Source organism: Rhineura floridana, chromosome 7 (assembly GCF_030035675.1).
Source record: "Rhineura floridana isolate rRhiFlo1 chromosome 7, rRhiFlo1.hap2, whole genome shotgun sequence".
Classification (NCBI taxonomy): Eukaryota; Metazoa; Chordata; class Lepidosauria; order Squamata; family Rhineuridae; genus Rhineura; species Rhineura floridana.
In genome coordinates this window covers 15911872-15933166 of record NC_084486.1, presented here as the reverse complement: position 1 = coordinate 15933166, position 21295 = coordinate 15911872, and the positions used below count along the sequence as shown (strand labels likewise).

The following is a 21295-nucleotide window of genomic DNA, read 5'->3' as shown; positions in this document are numbered from 1 at the left end:
TGGGCCGAGACCGTATAGGGATTTAAAGGTTAATACCAACACCTTGAATTGGGCCCGGAAAACAACTGGAAGCCAGTGTAGATCGAACAACACTGGTGTGATGTGATCCCGGCGGCGACTGTTCATAAGTAGTCGAGCCGCCGCATTTTGTATAAGTTGTAGTTTCCGGACCGTTTTCAAGGGTAACCCCATGTACAGCGCATTACAGTAATCCAAACGAGAGGTGACCAGGGCGTGTACTACCAGTGGGAGATGATGAACAGGAAGGTAGGGTTGCAGCCTTCATATGAGGTGTAGTTGATACCAGGCTGCCCGGCTCACTGCCGAAATCTGAGCCTCCATGGACAGCCTGGAATCAAGTACAACCCCAAGGCTGCGGACCTGGTCCTTCAGGGGTAAACTCACCCCACTGAACTTCAAGTCAACCTCTCCCAACCTTCTCTTGTCCCCCACGAGCAGCACCTCGGTCTTATCGGGGTTCAGCTTCAGCCTGTTCCTTCCCATCCATCCACTCACGGATTCCAGGCACTTGGACAAGGTCTCCACAGCCGACTCTGGTGAAGATTTAAACGAGAGATAGAGCTGAGTGTCATCTGCATATTGGTGACACTGCAGCCCAAATCTCCTAATGATTGTCCCCAGCGGCTTCATGTAAATGTTAAACAGCATGGGAGAGAGGATAGAGCCCTGTGGCACACCACAATTGAGAGGCCAAGGGTCTGAAACCTCCTCCCCCAATGCTACCTGTTGGCACCTATCGGAGAGAAAGGAATGGAACCACTGCAATACAGTACCTCCAATTCCCAATCCCTCCAGGCGATGTAAGAGGATACTGTGGTCGACAGTATCAAAAGCCACTGAGAGATCGAGGAGGACAAGAAAGGTGAATTCTCCCCTATCTAATGCCCTCCTCATATCATCTACCAGAGCGACCAAGGCTGTTTCAGTTCCGTGACCACTCCTGAAACCCGATTGGCATGGATCCAAGTAATCCGTTTCATCCAAGTGTGCTGACAACTGGTTGGCCACCACTCGCTCAATGACCTTGATGAGATGGAGTCTAACAACATCTGGAGGGTTAGAGGTTCTCCACTCCTGGTCTACACTGACTGTCAGTGGTTCTCGAAGGTTTCAGATTGGATGTTTCCCAGTCCCACTGGGAGATGCCAGGGATTGGACCTAGCATGTTCTCTTACATAGGGCTTCTTTTCTATGATATTTGGTTATGAAATGTTAGATTGTAAGATTACTGGCCAAAAACCTGCAAGTGGGTTTCAGTTCCAATTTAATGCCAACCCTTTGTGAATATTAGATCCAGATGTTAAAATCAACAATAGAAAACCAGTGGTTTCCAGACTATGTTCTAGGGAATTGTAGGATTCCTCAGAGACTCTATCAGGATACCTCAACAAGACAACAGTAATGGTGGTCAAGCTTCCCTGAAAGACATCTCTCCAATTAGCCACTAAGAATTACCAGTCTTCTCCTGTGACATGTAGCTGCAGGAAATGTTGTACGTTCAAAGTAGGAACTGGGAAGAATTTTGATTCAGTTCACATTTAAAGGAAAGCCTAACTAATTTGCACTTTCTGAAATAATACACAAACCAAACCACAACCATCCTTTGAAATCCGTACTTCTTCGAATTTTGCAATGCAGCTCTTCAGCCATATAATATGTACAGACATGCACATTAGTGTAAAGTGTGCATTAAAAAGCATATACTCATGAAAACGACATGCAAAATGCATTATAAGGAGAAATTGCTTTGCAAAAATGTGTACAGTAGGCAAAAATGCATACACAGATGTTCATACTGAAATACTGAAGCATTTTCATGAGGACTTTTTTTTAAATGCAAACTGATGTAGAAATATTGAGAAGAGAACTTAAGACTGGAAAAATGAGAAAACGGGAGAAACCAAAATTGACAGATTTGTCCATCTCTAGTTCTAAGGCAGCCTTTCCCAACCAGTGTGCCTCCAGATGTTGTTGGACCACAATTCCCATCTTTCCTGACCATTGGCAATGCTGGTTGAGGCTGATGGGAGTTGTGGTCCAACAACATCTGGAGGCACACTGGTTGGGAAAGGCTGTTCTAAGGCATGATGTCAGTTCATACGAATCGATAGTAAACTCTAACGGTAGAGTCACCAGTATCTTCCTTATATTGAGTTTGCACGTAAGACATACCCAGAATCCTCAACAGTGGAATGTAAGTACTGTGTCAGATGTGTAGGATCATCAGCAGGCAAACTGACATGGAAAGGGTTCAGCAGAATAGAAACTTTTAGAATGAGGGCATCTTTGACTGTTCATTTAACCCAGTGGTTTTCACAGTTTAGAAAACTGAGGTTCCTTTTACATATCCCCTCCCCCAATAAATTCAAGATTCATTTTCCTCCCTCAGCAACACCAGGTCCTATTTGATAATTAGATGCAGTGAGTGGGCACAATCTGTAACACATAAGGAAATCTTAGCAATGTCTTCAAGAGTGTCAGCCCACCCACCCCCTCTCTTCCACCTCATCCACCCACACATCACACCCACTCACCTGACATCATGAGAAGCTGGTGTTGGTAATTTGTTCCTCTTTGTAATTTCCCCTTGTTTCTTGTAGAGTGCAGCAAAAAGGAAAGCAAACTGCTCAGCAGTCAGTATCTGCAGAAAGCAAACCGTGATACATTTGCCATGGTCAAGCGGTGCTGCCTATCACTAGATAGCGTTCTAAATGACAACATGGGAACCACAAGGCTGATGTGATACCAGTCCCAAGGTTTTTCTGATGCACGCATCAAAAGCTAAAGAAACATGAAACAGAACAGCAATTCCATGTGTTCTTTTTTAATTGCACAAAGCTGAGCATGGTGTGATGCAGGTCCTCCTGTCTGCTTCTAAATCTTGGAAGGGTGGGAAGTATACAGGCCCGTGGCTTGCAATAGAGGGAGGAGAAGCAAGCAAAGGTTATCTTGCCCCCTCTGCTCTATTTATTATTTATTTATTACATTTATATCCTGCCCTTCTTCCCAGAAGGAGCTCTAACAAGAGAGGGGGTGGAGCTCATCTGCTACAGAAGAACCTGCCCCTTTGTCCTGTGTGGGGACAGACTACAGCAAGTCAGTGGGAAAATGCATGCTATGCACATTCAGAAATAATTACGTTTTTCTTTAGGACTTAGCCTAAAAAAACAGATTCTGGGGCTGTGCTCTGGCACCAGCTAAGCCCTGATTATGTCTCCTGTAAGAAGGAAGGTGTGACAAACACCATAGATAAGGGAATACATTCAATTTATAACGAAGTTCAGTTATTCCATATTTCTGCATTGCCTATTCTGCATGACTATAACTTAGCCACAAGCCTAGATAAAATTGAGTTCCTAAAACCACAATTTTGCCTTTTTAGAAACCCCTACTACTTTATTTAACAATTCATTGAATAAGAATACATCCAGTTCTTTAATACATCACTTCATCCCACTAATTGTGTAACCGTTTCTGATTCTTATAACAGTTAGACTTTTGCTCAGAAATGGATCTTTCCTTCTTTTACTCCTTTCTCTCTATTTTTAAAAGTAGTTCTATCTCCTGTTGCTAGCTCATATACTAATGAAGAATCTGACCAGCATTACTTAAGACTTTACTGCAACAGGAAAAAGAAATACACTAACTGATTCAAGAATCCATTTCCACCAAGCTTGCTTTCATTTTACTGCTGCTTTGCAGAGATCCATTAATGTTGTGTTACATCATAAAAATAATACAGCAACCTCTTTTTTTAATACATATTCAACATAAGAAGAGTCCTCTGGCTCAGGCTTGCTGGATCAGGCCCATTCTGGTCTTACAGGGGCCTATGATAAGCCTGCAAGCAGGACTTGAGTGCAGGTCTGTTATTTAGTTATTTATTCTCATCCATTCTCTTTAATTAAAGCATTGTCCATCTCATTTTGAGGTATTTAATTAGCATTGCACTTGAGAAACAGAACAGGCCTGTAGAAGAATGTCTGGTTCACATATGCATGGTTATTATTGGTGACCTGCATGTGCAACCAACAATAATAGATGAAATTCTCATATCACTTCAATCACAGTACTTTTCAGTGATGCCAGTTTCAATATTCAGCTGCCAATCACAGTATTTATCATAATAAAAAGCAGAGTCCCACATATATGTGCATCACTTGATTCCTTTACTTGATAACTTGCAATTGAATTACTTCATTTTATTGAGCAGTGTGTGAAGGATTAAGCTTCTTGTCTGTCGTTTCTGTATGTGGCAATTCATATATGCAAATCATCAAATGATGAACATGCATTTAGGATCCAACCCAAAGTGCAATCACATAATTTTGTCTTCATGGCAAAGTTACAAACCAGTTATTTTCAAACTCCGCAAAGGAGTACTCACTTTCATAATTATTTCCTATCCATTTCTCTCTAACCCCTTTCATGGTCAAGAGAACTAAAGAAAACACATACACAACTCAGATTTCCAACACAGGCCACAAAGAACTGAACTGAACATGTTGCCTCTTCCAAAACTTGTTGATGTGACTGATAGTCTGGAAAGCTGCATTAGAGAGATGAAAATGAGAACTCTGTTTCTCAAAATGAACTAGCAGCCGACAAATTGGGAAAATCAAGAGAGTGTCGTATAACCATGTGATTTAAAAGACTATAGGCAAATAAACTAAGACCCTTTTTATCTGCTTCTGATAAGATATACTACTGAAGCATCCATCCTATTTTTGTGTGTGTGAAAGTGACTGAGAAGTCAGTATTTGAAGCCAATTCTCAAAAAAAAGTTCACCAGTTGTATTTACATAAGTATTCCTTTAAAAGAGTGATACTTGAAATGTGTATACATTGGACTTTATGATTTTTTAAAGGTCAATCAATCTGTTTCACCTTGCACCCATGAATCAGTCTCTCCCACGCCCACCCACCTGGCACAAGTTTGTGCTTCTCCATGCCTCCACGATAAGGGTGCTGAGAATTGTTAGAAGACCCCTATTCCCCTCATAGAGCTACAATTCACAGAATTCTCTGGGACAGGGACTGATTCTTAAACCACTTGGGAAGTGTAGCTCTATGAGGAGAATAGGAGTTTCATAACAACACTCTTCACAAACTACACTTTCCAGGATTCTTTGGGGGAAGACATGACTATTTAAAATGGAATGAATATACAGTGTGAATGTGGCCTAGCTCTTTTATCCGAGGCTTGTAAATAACTTCCCCATCTAGTTACTTGTGGTGAGTGAAAATGGCCTTCAAAGAGCAAAGTGGGAAGCATTACAGATCAGAAGTTTGCAGGCTACAAATGAGTGGCACAGACTGTGTCAGCTGATGGGTTAGTAAAAAAAATGCTTTATCTTGCAAAGACTAGAAAATTGCTTAGATATTTGTCTGTCTGTCTCTCTATCATATTTATAGTCCACCCTTCATCAAAAATTCCCAGGGTGGAAATATATAGCAGAGATAAAACATCACATAATAAAAACAAACCTCAGAAAATTCCAACTTCAGCAAAACAGGCAATGGCAGTAGACAGGGCCAGTTCTAAAGCGCGGCCAGGTTGGGCACTGGCCCAAGGGCTCCAGAGCTACAGGGGCCCCTGAGGGGCCCTCTGCTCCCCTTCCGTGATCTGCGCCCCCATGCCCCCCACTTATCTGTCAGCTGGCTTTTTAGCATTGCCCTTAACGAAGATGGCGGCCGCAGCTTCCCTAAGGTACTGAAGCCACTGCCGCCATCTTAGTTGATGGCAGAGATGTGCGCACATAGCACGCACATGTGCCATCAACAATGATGGCGGCAGAGGCTTCATTTCCCTTAGGGAAACCCCGGCCGCCATCTTCATTAAGGGAAATGGTAAAGACTAGACAGGTGGGGGCGCGTGGGGGAGCCGTGCGTGCACGCACACCCACCCACTGGGGGGCCAGGGCAAGCTGATGCCCAAGGGCCCCTGCATGCCTGGAGCCGGCCCTGGCAGTAGACTACTAAAATAGCTAATAAATCAGCAAGCCTGAATGGATCAAAACCTCATCCCACCCCACAGGCATTTATGTGTACTTAGCATTTCCATAGTGTATTTCACAATGTCTTTTTCTTTGATTAAAAACCAACATGGGAGACCTCTAGCCCACAGGCCAAATATGGCCCTCCAGACTTCTTTATATGGCCCTCTGGACTCTCCTTGGACCACACACCACTCTCCCTTCACCAGCCCTGCTTCCTGTCCCCTCAAGTCCTTTTGCCTGTCTGGCAGGTGTTCCTAAAGTATGATGATACCTCTTGCTTCCTTTCATAGCAGATGGAGAGATGAGGGGGAGTATCCAGACACCTCTGAACTGTTATGTGGCTGGAATATGCCTTCTCCCCCCCCCTTTGAAGGCAGAAGGGAAAAATTAATTTAAATCATAAGGGGGGAGAGGGTCCCCCTTAGCTCTCTATTGTGACTCCAGTCCAAATCAGAGGCCCTGTGGCTGCTTTCAGCCAATTAAAAGATGTTCAGAGACCCAACCACAGATCTCCCATGTCACGTCTAGCTTGGCCTTCAGTTGTCTGTACAACAGTTCTGTAATTGATCAACATTCTTATCTCTGTGGGGGGAGGATGAGAGAGAATGGCTTGCCCAAGGCCACTTCACAGCAACGGCAAGACTTGAGGGATCACAGTTCTGCCACTATGTTATTCTAGCTCTCAATAAGGATCATAGAAGCATGTAAGGGTGCAATTTTTTTCAACAACTAAAGCTGCAATCTATAAACCCCATTGAACTCAATGGTATTTACTTCTGAGTAGATATGGATAGGATTGTGCTATCAACTAACTGAGAAGGAGAGATGGAGCTCTGAGAACATTTGAAAGAGAAGATATCCCATCCTTGCTGGTGTGCCCTGCTGTCCCCTCACTGCCCCCCTTTCTTCCCAGCAGTGTTTTTTTTAAGAAGCATGTAGCCTAAGAGCACATCTTTCAGTGAGTGACTGCTTGCTGCAAGGAGGAATTAAGTCAGTGTGAAAATGAGAGGGCCAAGTCCGGAACATGGGAGGAGGAAAAGTATGCTCCCTGCCCTTTTCAGCAACCCAGTCCCAGGGTTCAGCAACCCAGTCCCAGGGGCAATTTTAAAGCACCAGTGGTCATTTGTAAGCCTGGATTCTTACACCCTTGCTGGTAAGCCTAGCAAAGTCTATAATACTATCTATATGGCTTTATGCAGATATAGAAGTGACCAGATGCAAGGGACAAGTAGGCTTCACTGCAGATATGCACCATACATTTAAAGCACATCCAAACTTAACTCCATCCTGAATTTTGCTTCTTGACAGTGTACATACTCCCGTTTACTCAGCATCTGATACACTCTGCACCTCTGGTTTGGGAAGCAATATAGGTGTACACACAACATTAGCTGCAATCCATATCTATCTTGTCATTTCTTATGAAATACTGCATTTTGATGCATTTTCCCCCAAACCAACTTTGGTCCAAATTGAGGGGGGAAACCGCCTAACTGCATTTTAAGCCAGTAATGTGTGCACAATCCTTGTTCACACGAGAGAAAAGAGAAGTTTATATACATGTGTATGGGTGTATCGTCTCTGTGTGGCATCTGTCTGCTACAAAAAAAGCATTTGTAGCCAACAGATATGGTTTATGGCTAAGTAAATCATCATAAGATGAACAAACTCACTTGTGCAGATAAAGGTTTCAATCACGACTTTTTTCTGCTACATCCTGTCACCTTCTGGGGCCAGCCCCACCATTAGGCAAAGTGAGGACTTGTTTACTTATTATACTTGCCCAGGGGAGGGGGAGAGTAGCCATTTGTTGCTCCGCCTCAGGCAGCAAAGTGTCTGATGCTGGCCCTCCTCAGTCATGACATTCCTGCATTCAATGACTATACAGTGCTGCTTTAAAATGTAGAAACTGATTGAAAGGACGGACTCTTTATTGTTTTTAATGCATTAACAATTACAAACACAAACACATACATTTTTCAAGGCATATTTGAGCTATGTTCTCTCATTCGTCAATGTCTTCCCTTCAAAAGGCTTCTCTTTCGCCTGCTGTTCCCATGACAGCAGGCTCATATATATATATATATATATATATATATATATATATATATATATATATTAGACACACTTAGCATCTCTCTTCTGTATTGTGCTCACTGATTAATGCCCCAACCCTTGACCTGCAGAATAACAAACCATAAGACAAATGCTCACAGCAATCACACTTCAGATTGGCCTTTCCCATGCAGGCATATTAAGAGAAATTGGAAGGAGGAGGGAAGAGAGAAGATATATGTTTGTCTTCTAACCCTGCAAGCCAGCCCATTTGGATAATGACAAAAAAGGGAGTGCTAAGGATTCTTTTGGGTGTCTCACCTGAGCAGTCCACCATCAAGGAGTGAAAGATGACAGATTGCCATGTATGAAAGCAGGGTGCTCCCTGCAAATCACCCGATAACTGAAATCCATGAGCTCTGGGCTTATCCCCCTGCTATCCTTATCCCTTTCCCAAAGTTACTGAAGGTTAGAGCTCCAAGGTCCAGATATTAGTAACAGTGAACCTACTAGGCATTTCAATTCTGGATACATGTGAGAGCACTGTGGCAGCATCAGGGGCTGTCAAGACCTGTGGGAAATGCAGGAAACAGAAGGGGGCAGCGGGGAGAGCTGTTGGGGAGGGGGAAGCAGCCAACTGAAAGCGATCCATTTAGGATCAGACAACAACCCTCACCAGTTTGGACTCTACTCTGCCACTAATTAAAATTGTGGCCCTTTGGGACCACAAGGCAGGATGGAAATATTTAATAAATAATAAAAGGATGGTTGGGCTATATTGCTCTGATCCAGGCCAAATTTGAATCCCTGCTCATATCCAACATGGAAAAGCACTCTTCTAACTATAATCACTTAAGTATAGATGCTAAACAGAGAGATATAAACAACAATGGATCCACTTCTGCAATATACAGACTTGACAGAAAAAATAACTTATCCTGCTCTTAGAAAGATGGACTCAGAAATGCATGTTTTCAATACATGTCTTAAATTTATCAACTTCACCCACCTACTGTACAGAACAGTTCAAGCATACATGTTGTGGCTCTGCAACAGTACAAGGAGATCTGCTTTCGACTCAGTGTAAACTCACTCATCCTCAGGGGCTTTTGTTATGTGTTTTAGATTTGATCTTCGCAGTGAGTCTAGCTGAGAAAGCAAGGAAAGAGACAAATAAGACAGAAGCTTGAAAAACAATCCTCCTTATGGGAAAGGGACAAAGTGCTTAGGAAGCCAAGGGGGATATGCAGTACATCTGAAAGAGCACCTGTTAGGGTGGCCAGATGAAAGAGGACAGAGCTCCAGATCCTTTTCACCTGGCCATTCTAGTACCTGTGAATTTGAGATGTGGAATCTTATGTGCAGCATCAAATTTGTACACACAGGCTGCAAAGCCACAGGTTTATGGTCAGACAGTACAAAATGTCCTTAGAATCAGAGGATCAACTGCATGGGTTTCAAGTGAGATTACTTCCAAGTGAGAATGTTAAGGAGCACAGCCTTGAGATAACTTTTATGTCAAATTTTGGTTTTTTCAAAACATATTGTAGGACACAAAAATGAAAACTACGTTGCAGCTTTAAAAAAAATGCATTTTAAAACTACCAATCTAATAAATTCAGGGGATTTTGGTTCTAGAAGTGTTCCTATTTGAAGCTCAAATTAAGGTATCCATATGTAGGTATCCCTAGGCTATACCAATACACAAACACACAAATATATCAAACCAGATAATGAATACCAAGTCAGCATCCGATGCCCAGAATCTCTAGGAATCAACCATTCCCAATCAGTAGCACTTTTTCATGCTGTTAGTCACCAGGCAGCCTAATCAGTAACCATGGAAACCACAGAAAACATACAGTATCAAGTATCAAGACATAACATCCTCCTGGACCATCATTTATTGCTTTCTTTAATATCCCTGTCTGTTCTATGTTCATTTTATATTTATCACACTTGTATTGCACCTTTCTTCCAAGAGGCTCAGGGTGGCATGCAATAGGTGATCCTATTTAAACACATCACACTCTTGTGAGGTAGGTTAGCCTGACAGAGAGCAGCTTGCACAAAGCCACCCAGTGAGCTTTATGGCTCAGATGGAATCCGAATCTAGATTTCCCCCGTTTAAGAAGTGTACAGATGAGGCAGCGTAGCGTAGTGTGAGCTAAGCAGGCTTCAGTTCATATCTTGCTCTCTCCTGAGCTATAAACTCCGTGCCATCTGCAGTATGGGGACAATACTATCCTACCTTTCAGGGTTCACTTCAGGGTTAATATGTTTGCTTTTTAATATGTTTTTAACCTTTTTTTAAAAGATGTCTTGAAAGCTTTTTAAAAATGTTTTTAAAGATGTTTTGTTTTAATGTACAGTAGGGCCCCACTCATGTGGTGGGTTACGTTCTAGACCCCCGCCTGAAAGTGAAACCCTCCAAAAAGTGGAACTCATTCAATAGAATGGTGCCTGATGCCTGAAAAATGCCGTAAAAGTGGAACAAGCGCTGTATAAGTGGGAACTTACTCTAATTGAAAGCCGCCGTTTTAGTGGGATGCTGCAAAGCAGGCCACCGAAAAGCGGGGCCCTACTGTATGTTAAAGTCTGTTTTTATTATGTTTTAAAGTGTTTTTAGTGCTTTTGTTTGCAGCCCTGGGCTCCTGCTGGGAGAAGGGTGGGATATAAATCAAATACTAAATAAATAAATAGGATTAGTGAGATAATATATGTCAGGACTGGAGAACCTCAAGCCTGGGGGGCAAATGTGGTCCTCCAGGGCTCTCTATTCAGCTCTTAGGACTCTCTCTAGGCCATGCCCCCTTCAGGCCACACCCTTCATTGGTCCTGCTCCATGCCCTTCTTGAGTGCTTTTGTCTAGCTGGAATGTGTCCTTGAACTATGACAATGCGGCTTGCTTGCTTGCTTGCTTGCTTTGGATGGATGGACGGACGGACGGACGGACGGACGATAAAGACATATGTGCATATGTGTGTATGTAGAAGTCTCTGAATTTTGTGTAGCTGAAATGTATCCTTGCTCCATCCACTTTTGTCTTTGACTCCTCCCTGGCAAACAGCCCCGGGAAGATTCTCCACAATGATAGATGAGCCTCAAGCTGAAATAGGTTCCCTACCCCTGATGTATGTGGAGTGCTTTGATCACTCTAAAACAGCCTTTCCCAACCAGTGTGCCTCCAGATGTTGTTGGACCACAACTCCCATCTTTCCTGACCATTGGCAATGCTGGCTGAGGCTGATGGGAGTTGTGGTCCAACAACATCTGGAGGCACACTGGTTGGGAAAGGCTGCTCTAAAAGCATGACGTAAGTCAGCCTTCCCCAGCTTGATGTTCTCCAGATGTTTTGGATCACAATGGCCAATGTCAGGAATAATGAGTTGCAGTCCAAAACATCTGCAGAACATCAGGTTGGGGAAGCCTGAAGTAAATGCTAAGTATTATTGTTAGTACGTTGAGCATCGGCTTTAGATTATAGACTTTTCACCAGAAGGATAGAAGTCCAAGCTGAAAACTGAAGATCAACAATGATCACTATTCTCTTGATACAACTAAAATATCAGTTTCAGTGTATTGGGGAAAAAGAATCTCAACCCACCCCACCCCATTAGAATGGTTCCTTAGAATTTCAGGTAGAGCAACAGTGTATATGCTACTATATCCAAACAAGAGAAAATGTAATGTATGAAAACAAATTTGTCAAAACTTAGGCAATTTTTATTTCTTTCTGGAGTGAGAAATTTGTTGATGATGTGAGTGAGATCATAGTCATTGTTTTCTTTAGTCTAATTATGTGAGATCACATTCATATTTTCCCTCCTTGGGTTTATTGATTACTTGTTACTCTTCGTTCTTTTCTATTATTTTAAATTAAAAAAAGATCAACAACTATAGACTTTGAGAGGTTAATGGGATAAGACACTTCCTTAGCAAAGTACTCCATGGTGGGAGAAAAATCCCTATATTCTGACTTTTATGTAGCTGGATTACAAGAACTGGTGTGATTTGAAGAACCAAAACTCTAAACATCAACATTCCTAAATGTGTACAAGTGGGGATGGACGGATCAGACTAGATCCAGTCTGTGTCAGTTTCACATGTGTTCATTCATAAGCCCATTCCATCCTATTTCCACTCAATTATGAATTTTGTTTTTTTTAAATCCACACAGAAATTCATATTAAAATACATATTTTATCTCAAGGACACACTTCTAAATGTTTTTTTCCCCAAAATGTGCATTTTAACACATTTTGGTACATTTTTTGTGCTAAGAGCTATATCACATAAAAGAAGGGCAAATTTCAAAGGATAATTATATTCCAATCTATACATTATGTAGATCAGGTCAGTTTACACTAGAATTCACGGAAATCAATTCCTCAAGAGTCCCTACATAGAGACTTTAAAACAGTATAGATGTTTCCAGCAGTTACTTGAAAGCATCGTAAGCATATCTACAACCTTAGTTTGTATTTATCTTGTCCTAGCTGAGGCTTCTGCCAAAATAAGTTACTGTAGGCATAATTAAGTTGTAAAGACTTGTTTTATATTTTGGGTTTTGAAGTGGCAAGATTGGAACTGCTACTAGCAACTCAGCAAGGAAAACAACTACCTCCAGCTGACGGTTTTGGACAGAGGCCCCAAGTCCACCAAGGAGATGCTACACACTGTATAATTAAAGCCACAGAATCCTATTGCTTTCCTTGGTTTAAGCTTCCAAAATTTTGTTTATTGGAGCTATGCCAATTTAGCCTGTCAATTTACATTATCGTGGCTGCAGAGGGTTTGGCAGACGGTCTAATTGCATGGTTTCTCAGTTGATTATTTTACTGGCTTTAGAGCAGTTACCACAAAACTTGAATTTAAAAAGAGGATAATGTATATGTCCAAAAAAATTTGGCCCTTCTAGCAAATCCCTAAGTAAACATCGTACGCTGTGTTCATGTACCAAAATGGATATGAAAGCTGTCTGGTATTGCTAGCAATTTACTGAGAAATGTCTTTACCCACCTTAAATTTAACTTAGGCTGCAATCCTATACACCACTGAACTCAATGGGACTTGGTTCTAAGTAGGCATGTATATGATTGCACTGTTAGTTCTCTGCAGTTTTGGGAGGAATCCAATTGAAATTTACTTTATAATAGGTGTAGCCAACATGGTACCTTCCAGATGCTGTTGGACTCCGACTCCTATCAGCCCCAGGCAGCACAGCAAATGTTCAGGGATGATGAAAGTTGGGGCTTATCCACATGGGAGCATTACTTCATACTTGACGCTGTTTTTACCTCTGTTTTCTATTTGCACTGTCCACAATAAGGGCTCAGCTCCAAGCATGGTGTTTTCTATTCACATTGAGAGGAAGGATCAATCACGCAGTTTCCTAATGACCATGCCCTCTAATTTAACATTTCCACTCCCTCTAGTTACTTGGCAACCAAGCATGCTGTTTGTTCTACCAGCTGCAGTTAGGTTTCATTTAAAAAAACACCCAAAAGTGCAATTATTTGTATTTTCACTGGTACAATACAGCTAAAATACGAATCTTTGTTTGGACAGTGTTATGCTTTTGCCCACAAGTTAATGGGAAAAGAAAAATAAGGCACTGTTTGCAGCAACATAAAAAAGGCCAGCAGAATGGAGAGCAGCCAGAAGTTGCTTGTCAGTCTACAAGAAGCAAAATGAAAGAAGGGAAGAGGAGATAGTGGGCATGGAGAAGGGAACGATTGACACACCCACCTAAAAGCATTGGAGCAAAGCTTCTGCAAGCATTAGAGAAAGGGAATAAAAACTTTTTTTCTTCCCTTTCTGTATTATCAGAGGATTGGGTTAGTATGGATTTACAGGGAGAAAACTGCATGATAGCTTCTGTGTGCCAGTAACGTCATGTGAACCATGCGAATTAAAATGCACAGCCAAATGCACAGTAAACCACCATGTAGATGAGCCCTTGGATTCCAACAACATCTGGAGGACACTACATTGGCTCCCCCTACACAGTTTCATTGCCCCATTGTGAATTATTTTTACCTATATTGTTGAAAGATCACAATTCTTAGTGTATATTACCCTTCACTAACCTGGAGGTCTTCAGATGTTGTAGACTACAACTCTTATCAGCCCCATCTCCACTTTATAACAAGTGTATCACACAAATGATGGGTTCCTTTGTCTTGGCTCTGGTTAAAAGAAGACAGAATTGTATTAAACTCACGTGGCTTGACTGTCACATGGATTAACCCTGAGTATACTTACCAGGGCTTATTGTATTAGAAATATGCTTAATACTTTTATTAGCTCCTGTTATTGCCTTATTTAAATTTAATGCCATTTTTATTATGTACTAAGGCTAAAACAAAGAAATGGTTGCCTTCTGCTTGAACCTTTTCACACTTTTGGGGTGCATTCAACAAAAATAGTCCATGGTTCACTGAAGGATGTGATATTTCATTTAAAAGATAATGCTGCTTGGTTTTAAATGCTGCCAGCTTTTTTGGTACTTAGTTAAGGCTCTGCTTAAAAGTACAAGGAAGCAACCCTTGGAATAGGCATAATAACTGCAGAGCTTGGAAAAGTTACTTTTTTAAACTATAACTCCCATCAGCCCCAGCCAACATGTCCACTGGATTGGGCTGATGGGAATTGTAGTTCAAAAAAGTAACATTTCCAAGCTCTGAATAACTGTCTACTTGAAATACAAACCTAGGCATCCTTCAGCTTTCATTAATTATAGATCTGAAATGGGGCCCAAATCAATTAATAACATTTTCACCAAAGTTGAAATAAAATATCAGATGCCAGGAGGAGATGCTTAATCTCTGGATAGTATCCTACAAATACTGAACTGATCTATACTATGGGCCCATTACATTCTAATTCTCAAGGACGTTATTCTGCTGATTATAATGGCTGACTTGGAGCAGAAACCATTTTTAATAAGCTGAATATGTTGTTTATTTTTTTAAAGAACGAGGTGCAGAGACTCAGTGAACCGTATGGCTTAATTTCATCTAAGCATGTGTAAAGTATTATTTTCTTAGCAGTAAGTGCTATGACAAGGACACATTACTAGTTTTCTATTTAGTGCAAAGCAAATGGCACATTGCACATGGTTAGAGCTGGAATCTTTAGCCTAACTGGAGCCCCTGATGAAAACAAACTCAGTTAATGCATGATACCCCCACCAGAAAATGTAGTATTGGGCAGTGCCGTAACTAGGCAGGTGCAACAGGTGCACAGGGACAGGGCCCAGGACGAAGGGGACCCTGAAATGGATTTGCTGAAATGAAAATTATTTATAAACAATTGTTATATCGTATTTGTTTTATTATTATTTATCCCCCCCCAAAAAATTAAGGGGCCCAAAAATAAAACCTTGCACAGGGCACATGAAAAGCTAGTTACGCTACTGGTATTGGGCATAGAATTTAGCTTGCTGTCAGTTCAATTTTCATTCAAAAGACATTTCTAGTAGTGGGTGCACACTGACCATTAGATTTGGTTCAGACTTGATGTGGCATTTTGGAAAACAGCCCACCTTGGTCTGAAAAGTGCCAGATTCAGCTGAAGGTTCAAGGCCAAATCTGCTTCAAAACACAAATCACACACACACACAATTTTATGAGGTAATAAAAATAGCTGTAAACTTGTTTCCTCTTTGATGGAGGTAGATGAAATTTGCCAGCATTTAGCTCTTCCAAAGTGAATAATGCCTGCCAAGTTGCAGAAAAATAAGTCCGGGGGGGGGTCTGGGTGTATTTAAAAAGATATATATATAGGGACCCATCTATTACATTTTTATGGTAAAATGGGATGTCATTTGCAGTCATAGTAGACCCTCCTGAAAGGATAAATCCTACCAAATTTAAGAGGGTAACTGCAACAGTTTTCATGAAAGGCCAAATTTACAGTTTTTGAGCGGTTCAAAAAGAAATCACTTCATCTCTGCTATTGTTTTGTGGGCAATTGTTATGAAAACAGCACACATAAAAGAGGTGCCTCTAGGTAAGAATCCTGCCAAATTACAGACAATTCAGTCCAGAGGTTTTTGTGCTAGGCATCTTTAAATTTAATTTTGGAAGGGGGACAAGAAGAATTGCAAGGGATTCACTTTTCTCCTTTTGGTTTTGTTTGTTTTGATCTCTGTATTTTAAATGATTTATTCACTTTACAACATCCCCAGATTGTAAGGGTAGCAACAATGGTTTTGCTTTACTGCACCCTGTTTGTAGGAGTCTGGAAGCATTGGCTTTACTTTACTGCTCCCCACATTGTAAGGTCTGGCTGTACTTTACTGCCTTCCCCAAGTATGGCAGAGTATAAAAAGAGACTATGTGATCCAGCAACCTTTTGGATTCAGCTAGGGTGAGCATCTGGTTATCCAATGTCAACAATGTAGTTGGTGATCTTGGTTGGTATTGGAAACTTCTACCTCATGGTCCCATACATTCCCCACCCCACATCCTCCATAATCACCTGCCTAAGCTGCTGCTTGGAAGGGAACTCTTGAGAGTCAGAGAGGGACTTCTCACTCTCGCTCTGCCCTGGGCTCCTCTTGCCCTTTGCCTTCTCTGACTCTTCCCCATACAAGAGGGACTGATGTCATTCTGTGCAGATGTGCTCTAAGATTGCTTGTGGTGTAGTGCCCTGGAACCTTAATCCTGCTCAGATGCTTCCTACACTGCAACCAGATGGTGTAGCTGGGGGTGGGGGCACCATGTGGTTTGTTACCAGCAGCAGCATGTAAATGCCATATGATTAGCAGTCACAATAATGGATTGTTACCAGTAGAGGTGTGACTGTGTAATAATGATGATGATGGTGTGCATTGTGTGGTGCTTTGAAGCTTACAATAGCAAGCCTTTGTGTGTCACAGACAGGGTTTTTGTGTGTGTGTGTCCCTGTTCTAAAGGGAGGGGATAATGCTGACTCTAACAAGAAGCAATACTTAAAACACAAACAGCAAGAAGATTAAATCAAAAAGGAGTAAATAAACAGGATTCAGAAGCAACTGTCAGTAAAGACTGGACTGGAAAGAGGTAAACTGGTTTAGGTAAATAGGTGCACACAATCAAAACAACAACAACACCCCGGAACTCTTTTGACACCATTGCTCCTAAGGCTCAGAACTACCAGACAGCAAGAAGCGAGTTGGAGCAAAGCTATATATTTACATCAACATCCCTCCCTCCAGGAACTGGGATTGGAGAGTCCTTGTCAATTATTCACTCTGATTATAAGCTAGACATGTCAGTCACAATGGAATTCTTCCTTTCACCACACTGGTATTTCTTTATATAGTAAGATTAGAGACTTTAGTTTTGCTTTTAGCAGATACTTGTCTGCAGATTTTTTTTTTTTAATGTATAAGGGTGCCATGATGAAGCACTTCATGGGGCTCTGCTTTGGTTCAGGGCACCTCAAGCAGATCTCCCTTCACTTCAAAGAAATCTAGAATCCCACTGAAACACCCCAGTTTCATTTGGAATTTGTCTGAATCCACTGCACATCCCTAGTTTCTAGCCCTTATTGCTATAAAGTTACGCTTTAAAATGTGCCAACAATTCCAGTTGAAATCTCAGAAGAGGAAGTTAATAAGATTTCCAGTTGGATGGGACTTCAGTGCCCTCCGTAGTTCTTTTGCATCCCTTGTTCTGACTAGCAAAACAAGAAAAGTACTGTAAACAGCCCAGAGAGCTTCAGCTATGGGGTGGTATAGAAGTACAATAAACAAATAAATAAATAAAAGTTGCAAAATAAGGTAATCCGTGGCGCAAAAGATCCTACATGGCGCATATTCTCCTCATTCCTGTAGGAAACTTTATGGCAACAGTCCAACAGAGATTTAGGCATGCTTAATCACCCGTGGCGCAGAGCAATAAGCGGCAGTAACACAGCCGAAGCTCTGCTCATGGCCAGAGTTCGATTCCAACGGAAGGAGGAAGTCGAATCTCCGGTAAAAGGGGTCGAGGTCCACTCAGCCTTCCATCCATCTGTGGTCAGTAAAATGAGTACCCGGCATATGCTGGGGGGTAAAGAAAGGCCGGGGACGGAACTGGCAATCCCACCCCATATATACGGTCTGCCTAGTAACTGTCACAAGATGTCACCCTAAGAGTCGGAAACGACTCACACTACAAGTGCGGGGACACCTTTACCTTTTATAGACCTCAGAGAATTCATTTTCTCATCAAGGGATGGAGTACACACAGCACTGGCAATGCAATGCAAACATGCCTGTACCTCCCTGCACAAATTCCAAGGCTAGCCCCTGCCATTAAAACAGGGTCTCTGGCAGAGCATTGGACAAGAACCTAGCTTTGTGCATTGCTTTTGGCTGAGCTGGAGCAGTCATCAGTTGACTACTTCCATCCTTGTCTTTGCTCATCTCCTTCACCTCACTTCAGCCTGAGCTACACCAGCTTCTATAAAGCACATCTATGCTTTGAATCCACAGTGCAAATCCATGGGTCAGCTTAAGTCAACTATGACCTGACATGTACATTTTGTGCAATGCCATGCCACTGACAGATTTTACCATTAGTTGCAGCCTCCAATGGGCAACCAAATTGCTGTGATCGACTCCAGTGAGCAAATCCCCAATGCTGATTAATCTTCCATTACTCCATTCCATTCCTGGAGATGAATATTTACAGTGTGCTTTGTGTTCCTTCTTTCTACCGTATTCAGCTTGAAAACACCCCCTCCCCAACACACAGTGCGATCATGAACTTAAAAATACAGTGAATACAAAGTGGCAACCAAAAATCAAGCAAGAATATCAGCACTGGTTCACAGCCCAGTCTCATGCAAGTTTATTCAGAAATAAACCCCACTGTGTTCAATGACATTTGCATGTGCTGCCATGTAAGTGTAGCCATGTAGCATTGTAGCCTTGAAGTGCATGCTTCCTTGGGAGTAAGCTCCATTGAGCACAGTGGGATTTTCTTCTAAGTAAACCCAGTGATGATTGCAGTGTTAGAGAACTAGTCAAGACATCTGAACCTTACATCAGACTCCCCTTTTGAAGGATCAATGAGAAATTTTGACAGGAGAATCAATTTTTAAAAACCATCTGCTTGTATATTTATTACAGAGGTATATATGCCTCATCATGCTACCCAAAGGAGTTGGCTTGCCTCACCTTTGATTCATAGGTCTTGAACTTATCCAAAATAAACTCATCTAACAGCCTGATTACTCAGTGGGGCAAACTAATAAGGAGGTGTTTGGTGGAAATTCTTGCAAATGGGAGAAATCTCTCTCAATTTACTTAGCCAATATGTTAATCGCCTCAATCTCAATTCCTTGTAGTCTGCTCTTGTGACACTCTCTTCATTTGCTACATTTGCATCAAAGGAGCTTCTGCAGTAGCTTAAGGCAGTATCAACGCCCCAAACCCGATGAGGAGCCCTGCAGCACTGTAACACCTCCCACACCACAAAGCAGTGTCAGAATGTGCCCTTTGCCCATGTGACCTCCTGATGATATAAATAGTCTTGCTTATTGTTTTAGGCTGCAATCCCACACACCCTTACCAAAGAATAAATCCCATTGAAATCAGCAGAATTTACTTGAGTAAAAACATGCGTAGGGTGGCACTGTTGGGCCTTCTTTCAACCTACTCTTCCTCCCAAGGTTCCCCAACAGCACAAGATATTCCCCCCCCCTTTTTTTAAGTGGCATGTTATGGGGGAGGGGGGGACACAATACAAAAGATAAGACTCCTGAATCAACAAGTGTAGCAGCGGCAAAAATTACCATTTCATCACATCTGATTTGGCAGGAGCAGAGGAAAACAGTGTGGAAAATTAGAGTGGGGAGGTAGTGATAGAGAACCGGAGAGATTTGCAGATAGTGTGTCTGCAAGCAGCCTCAGGAGATTCCAGAAGGTGGAAGTATTCCTCTCTCATTAATGACTCCAGATCCAGTGAGCACATACCAGCAAGAAAAGCCATTCAGCTCCCTAGCTTGGCTCAAAGCTTGCTGCTTGCCTGCTCCTTTGTAAAAAAAACAAACAAGTACCTGAAGTTAGCAGCAGGTTGAAAGACGGACTGTGGGATAACTTCATCAGTTGAGCACAGGCAGGTGATTCCAGACAGAATTGTAAGACAGATATTTGCCATGAGGAGGTAACCTGAAAGGTGAGCACTGAAGTTTTTTCTGTTTATTTTGAATGGGTGTCACATAAATAGGCTTTCCTCTCCTGCTTGTGGCTAAAGAATCAGATGCATACAGAAGAAAGGGGGATCTGTCTTGCTGGGTGCTGGTATCAGGTTTTTGCCATGGATGTGTCTTGGGCATACCACACTTAAACTCCCTATCCTCTTCTAACCCTAATTACTGCTCTTAGAAGGGTAAACAGGGATTCCACAAGCTAGAATGTACAAGGAGAGGAACCAGGAGCATTGTTCCTTCTAGATCTGTGAATGTTATTCTCTCTCCCCCATTAGCAACTAAAACAGATATTATTGTTAAAGGTAATGAATATATTAATGGGAGGGCCATTTATGATAGCTAAGAAGGAAACCTCTGTAAACTAGATCTGGGAAATATTGCATTTTTAATGTTTATGTGGCACATTTCAAATGTTCAGAGTCTTTAAGCTTATTATGCAATCATTCTTAACAGCCTGGTAAAGGGAAGACTCTTACCATTATCCCCAGATCAGATGGGCTGGGCCTGAGGGCCACTTCAAACATAATGTTTTTAAGGGGTACATCTGAAAATGTAGCACGTGAATTTTTTTTTAAAAAAACCCTTATTTTAGAAACACAGGTGTTCTACAGCGCAGTTTGGCTACAGCCCTCTAGTAAATATACACTAACTGGCAAAGCTCTGTTTGTTACTATGCAATGCCTAGAAGTCTATATATGTGATTGAAACTCTTGCTGTATTTTTATTGTAGAAAAAGTAGTTGCAGGGATCCTGATTTGGACTGGGGCTACTGTGGTTGGGGGAGTCTTTGATGCCATACCACATTCCCTATCCAAAGCCCTCCAACCCTGCTGTTAGCCAAGCAGTAAACCTACAGGCTTAAGATCCGGGGTTAAGTCAGGTAAAGGGAGTTTCTTAAGCAGCAGGACCCTTAACAGTGCAGTAAACTCTTAGTGCTGCTTTCAGGATGAGGGATTGAGAGCATGCCTTAAACAAAGAAAGAGCTAATTTCTGAAACCAGAGAGTATAGTTGGTTTACTTGCATAGGTACC

General features: G+C 41.9%; 1 protein-coding gene and 1 long non-coding RNA gene across 5 annotated transcripts in view; one reads left to right on the top strand and one right to left on the bottom strand.

Moving 5' to 3' along the window:
• The window catches only part of LOC133388731 (uncharacterized), a 96936-nt gene that overhangs the window by 56310 nt on the left and 19331 nt on the right, over positions 1-21295 (bottom strand). For all 4 annotated transcript variants that reach the window (XR_009763894.1, XR_009763895.1, XR_009763893.1 and 1 more), the window contains exons 2-4: positions 14168-14266; positions 9085-9224; positions 2556-2662 (exon numbers count right to left, since the gene is read on the bottom strand). This is a non-coding gene — a long non-coding RNA (uncharacterized LOC133388731). The remainder of the gene's footprint in view (positions 1-2555; positions 2663-9084; positions 9225-14167; positions 14267-21295) is intronic.
• The window catches only part of RASGEF1A (RasGEF domain family member 1A), an 80596-nt gene continuing 79299 nt past the window's right edge, over positions 19999-21295 (top strand). The window contains exon 1 of the mRNA XM_061634953.1: positions 19999-20230. The gene's annotated coding sequence lies outside the window, so the exon portion shown is untranslated. The remainder of the gene's footprint in view (positions 20231-21295) is intronic.